Raw genomic sequence first — 8,247 nt, 5'->3', positions numbered from 1 at the left:
TAAGGATATTTCAAACTTCTGGTCTAGTGGTTAGCAGCCCAATTTGTAAGCCACTAGGTCACCTAGGCTCCGTTGCAAAGTGTACAGATGTGGCAGAAGGAGGATCCTGCTCACAGATAAGTACAATGACAAAACAACACATGATTCCAACAAGCTGCAGCAGAATTATTCAGTTGGTGTTCTCTTGGGCTTGGTTTTCCTCCCTCAGTCTGTAGCCCAGGCAGCTAGACATGTACAACGCAGTTAGTTTAACATTCTTTTTTAGGCAACCTTCTCATTTTATCTGTATACGATGGGCAATGTCTTCTCTTCCTGATATTTTCTTTCAAGTGCTTTGGAAATTTGAATGTATCCTCTGTTTCTCTTACTGCCTGTTTTCTTTACATTTTTTCTTCTTTTAATTATTCTTTCCTCCCCTAAAGGAGTCTTGGTGGCCCGGTGAATTGCTTCCTGAGTGAACCACAAGGTCAACCATTTGAACCCACGATGGGTTCTAAGGAGGAAAGTCAAGACTTTGTGCTCCTATAAAAGATGTAGCCTAGTAACCTGGAAGGGATAGTTCTACCCTCTCAGACTGGGTCCCTATGAGAGAGAAAAGACTTGATGGCTGTGAGTTTGAGAGAACTCCCCTCTACAAGAAGTGCTGGGGGCATAATGGGAAAGAGTTTGTCTGGCTAGCCAGAAGATTGGTGGTTTATACCTACCAGCCTCTATGTGGGAGAAAGATAGAACAGTTTTCTGCTATAAAGATTATCAGCTTGAAATCCTATAGGGCAGTTTTACTCTACCTTAGAGGGTCACTATGAGTTGGAATTGATTTGATGGCAATGGGATTAGTTTTTTGATTAGTTGCTTTAGTTAATCTTCTCTCAAAATTAAGAAAACAAATAATTGCAAATTTTCGTGCTAAAGTTTCAATATTATCTTTATTACTTTAGTACATTTAATGTTAGCATTAAATCAGGTACTAATTCAGAGACAAATCAGTTTGTATTAATCTCCCCTACACATTCAGATAGCCAGACATGCATGTTCAGATATACAGAGACAATTAATGTGATTAGAAACAAGTATATGGATAATACACTTCAGTAAATTTTAGAATCCCTCATCTATCACCAATACCATGGGTTTCTGAAAGAACAAGTAAATTTGTCTTGGAAGAAATACAGCCAGAATTTTCCCTAGAGGCAAGGATGGTGAGACTGTATTTCACTTACTTTGGACATGTTAGAGACCAGTCCCTGGAGAAGGACATCATGCTTGGCAAAGTAGAAGGGCAGTCAAAAAGAGGAATACCTTCAAAGAGATGGATTGACACAGTGGCTGAACAATGGGCTCAAACATAAAAACAAGGATGGTGCAAGGATAGGGCAGTGTTTCATTCTGTTGTCCACAGGGATGCTCTGAGTTGGAATCTACTCAAAGCCCCTAACAACAACACTTTTTATCATCAATTAGCTATGTTTCCCAAAGTGGGTGATACAGTTCCCTGCAGGCCTTCTGGGTGATAGTGCAGGTGATCCAGGCAGCCATGTAGCAGGGAAGCAACAAACCCTGCTTGGAAGAAGCACACCAGCCTGTGTGATCATGATGTGTCAACAGAATCAGGTATCAGGCATTAGAAGACCCAAAACAAACAATCATATCGATGTGAATGAGGGGCCTCAGAGTGGAGACCCAAAGCTCATCTATGGACAATTGACATCCCCTCACAGCAGGGCCATGAGGAAGGGATGAGCCAGTCAGAGTACAGTATAGCACTGACGAAACATACAACATTTCGCTACTTCTTCAAGGTGTCTGTCCCACCGCTATCATGACCCCTGTTCTACCTTACAAATCTGGCTACACCAGAGCATGTACACTGGTACAGATAAGAGCTCTCGACACAGGAAATCCAGGACAAGAACAATAATGGGTGTAGTTATACCATGATGGTAAATGTAAGGTGGAGAGAGAAAGGGGGCATTGATGAAAATGATCAATCTATAGCCCCCCTCACCCTCCAACCAGGGTGACAAACAACAGAAACATGGGTGAAGCGAGACAGTGGTCAGTGTAAGACATGAAAATATTAGTAATTTATAATTTATTAAGGGTTCATGAGGGTAGAGGAGGGAGGAAAAAATAAGGAGCTGATACCAAGGACTCGAGTTGAAAGAAAATGTCATGAAAAGGATGATGGCAATAAGCGTGCTTGACACATGGAGATATGGATGGTTATAAGAGTTATAAGAGACCTCAATGAAATGATTTTTAAAAGTGATGAATTACACTAAAAACAATTTCATTGCCAGACTGTGCTGAGTAATTTTTTTTCCTAAAAAGGTGATGGCAGGCCGAGTAAGTGTGAGCACCTATTACTAGACTGTGCAATAGCACTATAAAGACTAATGCCTACACTGAAGACTTTTATCTAAATTGTATGGTATGCATTTTTCTCATCATTATTAGTTAATAACATAGCACAGCTAGATTCAAAATAGTACCTAAAGACCAGGAAGGCTTCTATTTGACTGAGAATCTGTTAATTAAAATTGTTAAGAGTAATGATAGTGATTTTAAATAAACAAATAAATTCGTACTTAAAATTATACCCTGCCCAAGTTAACAGGTGAAACAATAGTAATATATATGTTTATAGAACTACAGTTGTTGATTAAACCATCCCTATTACCCATGTCAAGCATTGGTGTTTTAGTTGTAGAATTTTCATCTCCAAGTTGAACCTAGATATGATTCCCAGAAATGCATCTCAAGTGCAACCACCCCTGATCTCTCTTTGATGGAAGACATGTTGCTATGATGCTGTCCTCTTGATGTCAAAGTCAAGTCTACAAGGAATCACAGGGATGGCCAAGGACCGGGTACCAATTTGTTCTGTTTTTCATCGGGCTATCCTGAGCTGAGGATGACCTTATTGGAGTTATTTATATGATAATTCTCCACGTAGCACCATCAAAATAAAACCTGAGCTAACCTTGGAAATCCCAGTCCTGTCATTCTTCCAAAGTCCTTTTTAGATCATCAGATGCACAAATGTGCATGAAAAGTCAAGAACATAACATCAATGGATTTCAGGAAAAATGAAATTTTCCTTATATAATACTTTAACTTTCCAATTTTTTTCCATTCAGCTATCGTGTATTTAAAGTATAAAAAGGAGGGTCAGATTTTCATGAACAAACCTGAATCAGTGACAAGAAATTTGGTAGTAAGTAACTTAGGATTGGAAGTCAAGAAGAAAATAAACAAGGTGGAACCATATGAGAATGAAGCACTAGTTGACACCATTGGTTGCATCACGGTCTTGTTCAGAGGGACCTCAGGTGAGTGGTTAACCTCACATGGTGTTCTGCTGCATGTTTTTTACTCTTGAATATCCTTTGATATTCCAAGGCTTAACCTATTCTCACTCTTTCCATTTATTGTGTCTGTAATTCATAGACAATTTCCACTTTCTTGGAACACGAAGATACATAGTATCTCCTATTGCTATTTCTCTAATAGCAATAGAGAAAATTGCTATTCCATTATATTTTCTCAAGTCTCAACTTTGGGCAATTGGTCAAACTTCAGGCTCAATATTCTGATTGTTTGCTTTTGAATTTGACAATGTAAAATTGCTTTGAGAAAGAATAATAAACTATACAACTGTCAGAAATATGCATTAACAATGAAATTGCAGACATTTCCTATCAAGTCTCTTAATGCTTAGTGAGCAAGGATGAAATTCCAATCATAAAAACAATGAGGAAAAAATACTTCTCATACCTTTTCTGAGTGTCCTCATTTCAACCTCCCTGAGTTTGGGATGAATGGACTTTCAAAACTCATTTTCAAAAAGTTTTTCCAGAAATAAAAATTTTGAATGCTTCAACGAATTTTCAAAATCTTTCAATTTGAATAGGCAATAGTCTAGTCTAACAAAAAAGAGAAATAATTTTGGACCCAGGTGACTAATTGCTTTTTGAGAGGAGGGGAGTTTTCCATCTTCTCCTTCTAGGAGTGACAGAGCGTTTTGTTTTGTTTATGACAAATTGCTATTGTGTGTCATCAAGCCGATCCCAAACTTATTGTTAACCCTTTAGAACACAGTAGAGCCGTTCCATTGGGTTTCCATAGTTGAAAGTAAGAGTTTCTTTCTTAAGTCCTCAGAAGAATTTGACCTATCTCATATCTTAATTTGGACATCATGTGACCAGGAACTTAAAAAGAATAAATTCCTGTTCTTTCAGCTACATTATGGGATTTCCTTAGAGCTGACCTAGAAACTAAGATATTCAGCATACCTGAATTTTATGGAGACAGACCTATCCAAGTCATGGCCTCACCAAATGGACAATTAGATTAGCAAATTCTGCCACGCAACAGGTCTTCATGATTATTTTGATGATCTCTATGATACTTCATTGAATTATGAATTTGTTTTTTAGTTGAAAATTAATTGTATCAAGCATTCGCATGACAGAAAAACAAGGGATCACATGAAATATGATGTTCAAGTGATCACTAATAGGAACATTTTACTTGTGTTCTGATTGGTATTTCTTTGTATTTATTTGGTTTTGAATTTATTTGATAAGGTTACAACTGACTAGGTGAAAACAGTTAAAGTTCTTGACTACTAGAGATGCTATGGAAAATAGACTTGGTTATTTGCTTCCAAGAATTCACAGACCTGAGAACCCTCTGGAATATTATTACTCTGCACACATAAATTGCTACAGCACCAAAAAAAGAACAATGGCAATCTGTTTGACTTGGAAGCTTATTTATTTAAGAATGAATTTGATGCTTTAATTTGGCCATCTGAGAGAAGCTTTTCAAAATTTGAAAATGACTATTACTGCAGTAAATTATTCATATGTAAGTAAAAAGATAAAATCAGTATTTTCCCTCAAAATTTAGGAGTGAATTACTATTTTTAGCCAGATGGATTGATAGATAATTTGTATTTAGTAACAGGAAGACATTTTGGTAGAAATTTCTATCAGTTTTGATGAACTTTCATTTATGTTAAAAATTACCACAATCAAGTTATTAAATATCTCCATGATTCCTCCAAATACTATCACTCCTCTTCTTAATAACTACCGGTATGCCTATCTAATTTTAGACCATAGATCTAATATTTTTTCCTGATGCCATATAAATGGAATCATATGGTCTGTAACATTTTTATATGACATTTTTGCTTATCATAATATCTTGTAAATTAATCTCTGTTACTGTATCTACTAACACAGTTTTCTTTTTTATTCCATGTACTGAATGAAATTGCTACTGTTTGCTTTTCAATTTATCTGTTTTAGAGCTGCTATAAACATTTGCTTACATTTTTATATGAACATATATTCTCATTCAACTGTAGTAAATAACTAGGAATTGAATTGTAGAATTTTATACTTACCTTTATAATAAGCTGGAAAACTATCATACAAAATAATTGTAATATTTCATCATCCCATGAGCAATGTATGAGATTTCCAGAAGCTTCACAATTTTACCCCTTTGCTTGATTTTTAACTACTATTTCTTAGCAAAAATCGACTCATCTGTATTTAAATATCAAACCAAGGATACATCCACCCGTCATTTGATGTAAGTATGTATTCAAAAAGGCTCTCATAAAGCCCTAATTTTCTTTAAGAGAACATATAGAGTTGACGTAAATTCTTCTTTGTGCATTTGGTAGAACTTTGTAGTGAAATTGCATAAGCCTGGCTATTTTAATGTCTATATATGTGTGTGTGTTCAATTTTCTTCATAGTTTAAAATTAATATATTTAATAATGAATGCAATATGGTAGTTTTTGTTTTTCATTAGAAAAGGTCTTTTTTTTTTTAAGTATCAACTGTCACACTCACGAGACTCACTGCCATTGAGAGACGCCAACTCGTAGTGACCCTGCAGGTGGAACTGCCCTGTCAGGTTCTGAGACTATGGCTCTTTACAGGAGTAGAAAGTCTCTTCTAACACAGAGTGGCTGGTGGATTCACTCTGCTGACCTGGTCATTACCAGCCAAACGACTCAGCCCCCAGAGCTCAGCTGTTTCTAATATCTCCCTGTCATTCTTTTGATATATCCAGGGTGTAGATGCAGTTTCTGTTCCATTTTGGATTTTAGTTGTTTGTTTCTTGCTTTACTTTTTGGAAGTCTTTCTGGAGATCTTCTGCCTGCCTTTTCATGGAGTTCTTTTTCCTAGATAACCCCAGGGCAATTGCAAAGAACGTTATTTTTAATCCAACATGAAGACCTGGAGTGATTATTTATGCAGCTCAAACAGAAACTCTGGTCCAGAATCTGATTTCATGTCCTAAATAAAATATGTTCTATGGTTAAAAAAAAAAAAGAGTTCTTCTTAATGATTTAGTCTATAGTTTTCTATTAATTTATTATTTTATCTTTATAATTTCCATGCTTGTATTTGCTTAGAAATTATTCTGTACTTCTTTTCCTCTGTTCTTAAAGGTGGAATGCACAATATTGAGTTAAGACATTTGTTTTTATTTTTGTCTAAAGTATGCATCTTTCATTTTAAAATTCCCTAAATTTTGGAGACTTCAAATAAAGGAAATAATATTGTTTTGTCTCACACAACAATCTTTTTCAGTTATGCCTCCCACAACACTCTCAACATTTATGCTAGGGTCCATAATTCATTGCAGTGGCCAAAAAGAATGCTCAAAGGCAATGTTCATGTTAAGGGGGTTTATTATGGAAATTGATAGGTTACAATTTTGTATAAGTGCTCAAGATAAGAGTTGCTCAGTCAGGACATGTTACACAGCTTTTTTGGAGCGGTGAATGAATGCTCAACAATATTATTACTTCACTATAAAGATATGTTAAAAAGGAAGTCAATACATGTTACAAAGCTCTTTTAGGATTATTAAAAAGGAAGTCAAGACATGTTACAAAGCTCTTTTAGGATTGCTCCACATCATTACTTACATCACATGTGAGTAAAATTTTGCTGATGATAATCCAAAAACAATTGCAGCAATGCATTGACAGGAATTTGCCAGAGTTTCAGGCCACCTTCACAAGAGGATATAGATAAAGGAATATGATTATTGGTGTCAGATGGTCTTGGCTCAAAGCAGAGAATACCAGAAATATGTTTATTTACCTTTCATTTACTATTCCAAGGCATTTAACTATATAGATCATAAAAAACTATAGATAGACTTTATAATAATGGGAAGTTCAGAAAAATTCAATGTGCTCATGTGGAACTTGTACATGGGTTAAGGGGCACTTGTGTATTCATACAGCATAGTTATTAAATCTGGATGTGGTATGTATAATCAGAAAATTGTATAAAGAAGAATACATCACCAAGATTAGAAAAGGGGTTATTAACAACCTGCAATATGCAAATGACACAACCTTTCTTGCTGAAAGTGAGGAGAACTTGAAGCACTTGCTGATGAAGATCAAGGACTAAAACCTTCAATATTACAACTAAAACCTTCAATAATTACAACTCAATGTATAGAAGTTCAAAATCCTTACAACTGGAACAATAACTCATGTAATGATAAATGGAGAAAAGTCTGAAGTGGTCAAGAATTTCATCTGGCGTCGATCCACAATCAAAATGCTCATGGAAGCAGTGGTCCAGAGACCAAATAATACATTGCAGTATGTAAATCTACTGCACAAGATCTCTTTAAAGTGTAGAAAACCAGAGAGGTTACTTTGAGGACTAAGGTGCCCTTGATCTAAGCCATAGCATTTTTCAGTTACTTCATTTGCATCTGAAAGTTGGACATTTTAAAAGGAAAATAGGAGAAAATTGACACATTTGAAAAGTGGTGCTGAAGAAGAATATTGAAAGTACTCTGAACTGCCAAAAGACAGACAAATCTATCTTGGAAGATGTAAAGGTAGGGTGCTCCTCAGTGGCAAGGAGGGCAAGACTTCATCTTATGCATTTCGGACATGATGTTAGGAGAGACCAGTTCCTGGAGAAGGATGAACTAACAATGACCTTTTCTTTCTTGTGTTTTGTTTTGTTTGTCATTGGTTTGTTGTTGTTGTTTTGTTTTATTTTGTTGCTTGGTTTTGCTCTGTCTTGTTTTTGTGCATGTTAATATCTCCGCAGGTCTGTCTAAATAAGATAGGCTGGATAAACAATCTGGAGGAAAAAACAATGGGACTGACAGTTCCGGGGGGACATGGGAGAGAGGGAGGTGGGGGGAAAGGTAGTGGTGTTAACAAACCCAGGGACAAG

Source organism: Echinops telfairi, unplaced genomic scaffold (genome assembly GCF_000313985.2).
Source record: "Echinops telfairi isolate 266 unplaced genomic scaffold, ASM31398v2 ScPeMD7_7475;HRSCAF=8513, whole genome shotgun sequence".
Taxonomy (NCBI): domain Eukaryota; kingdom Metazoa; phylum Chordata; class Mammalia; order Afrosoricida; family Tenrecidae; genus Echinops; species Echinops telfairi.
The sequence above is the reverse complement of the archived record's forward strand: the minus strand, read 5'-3'. Positions refer to the sequence as shown.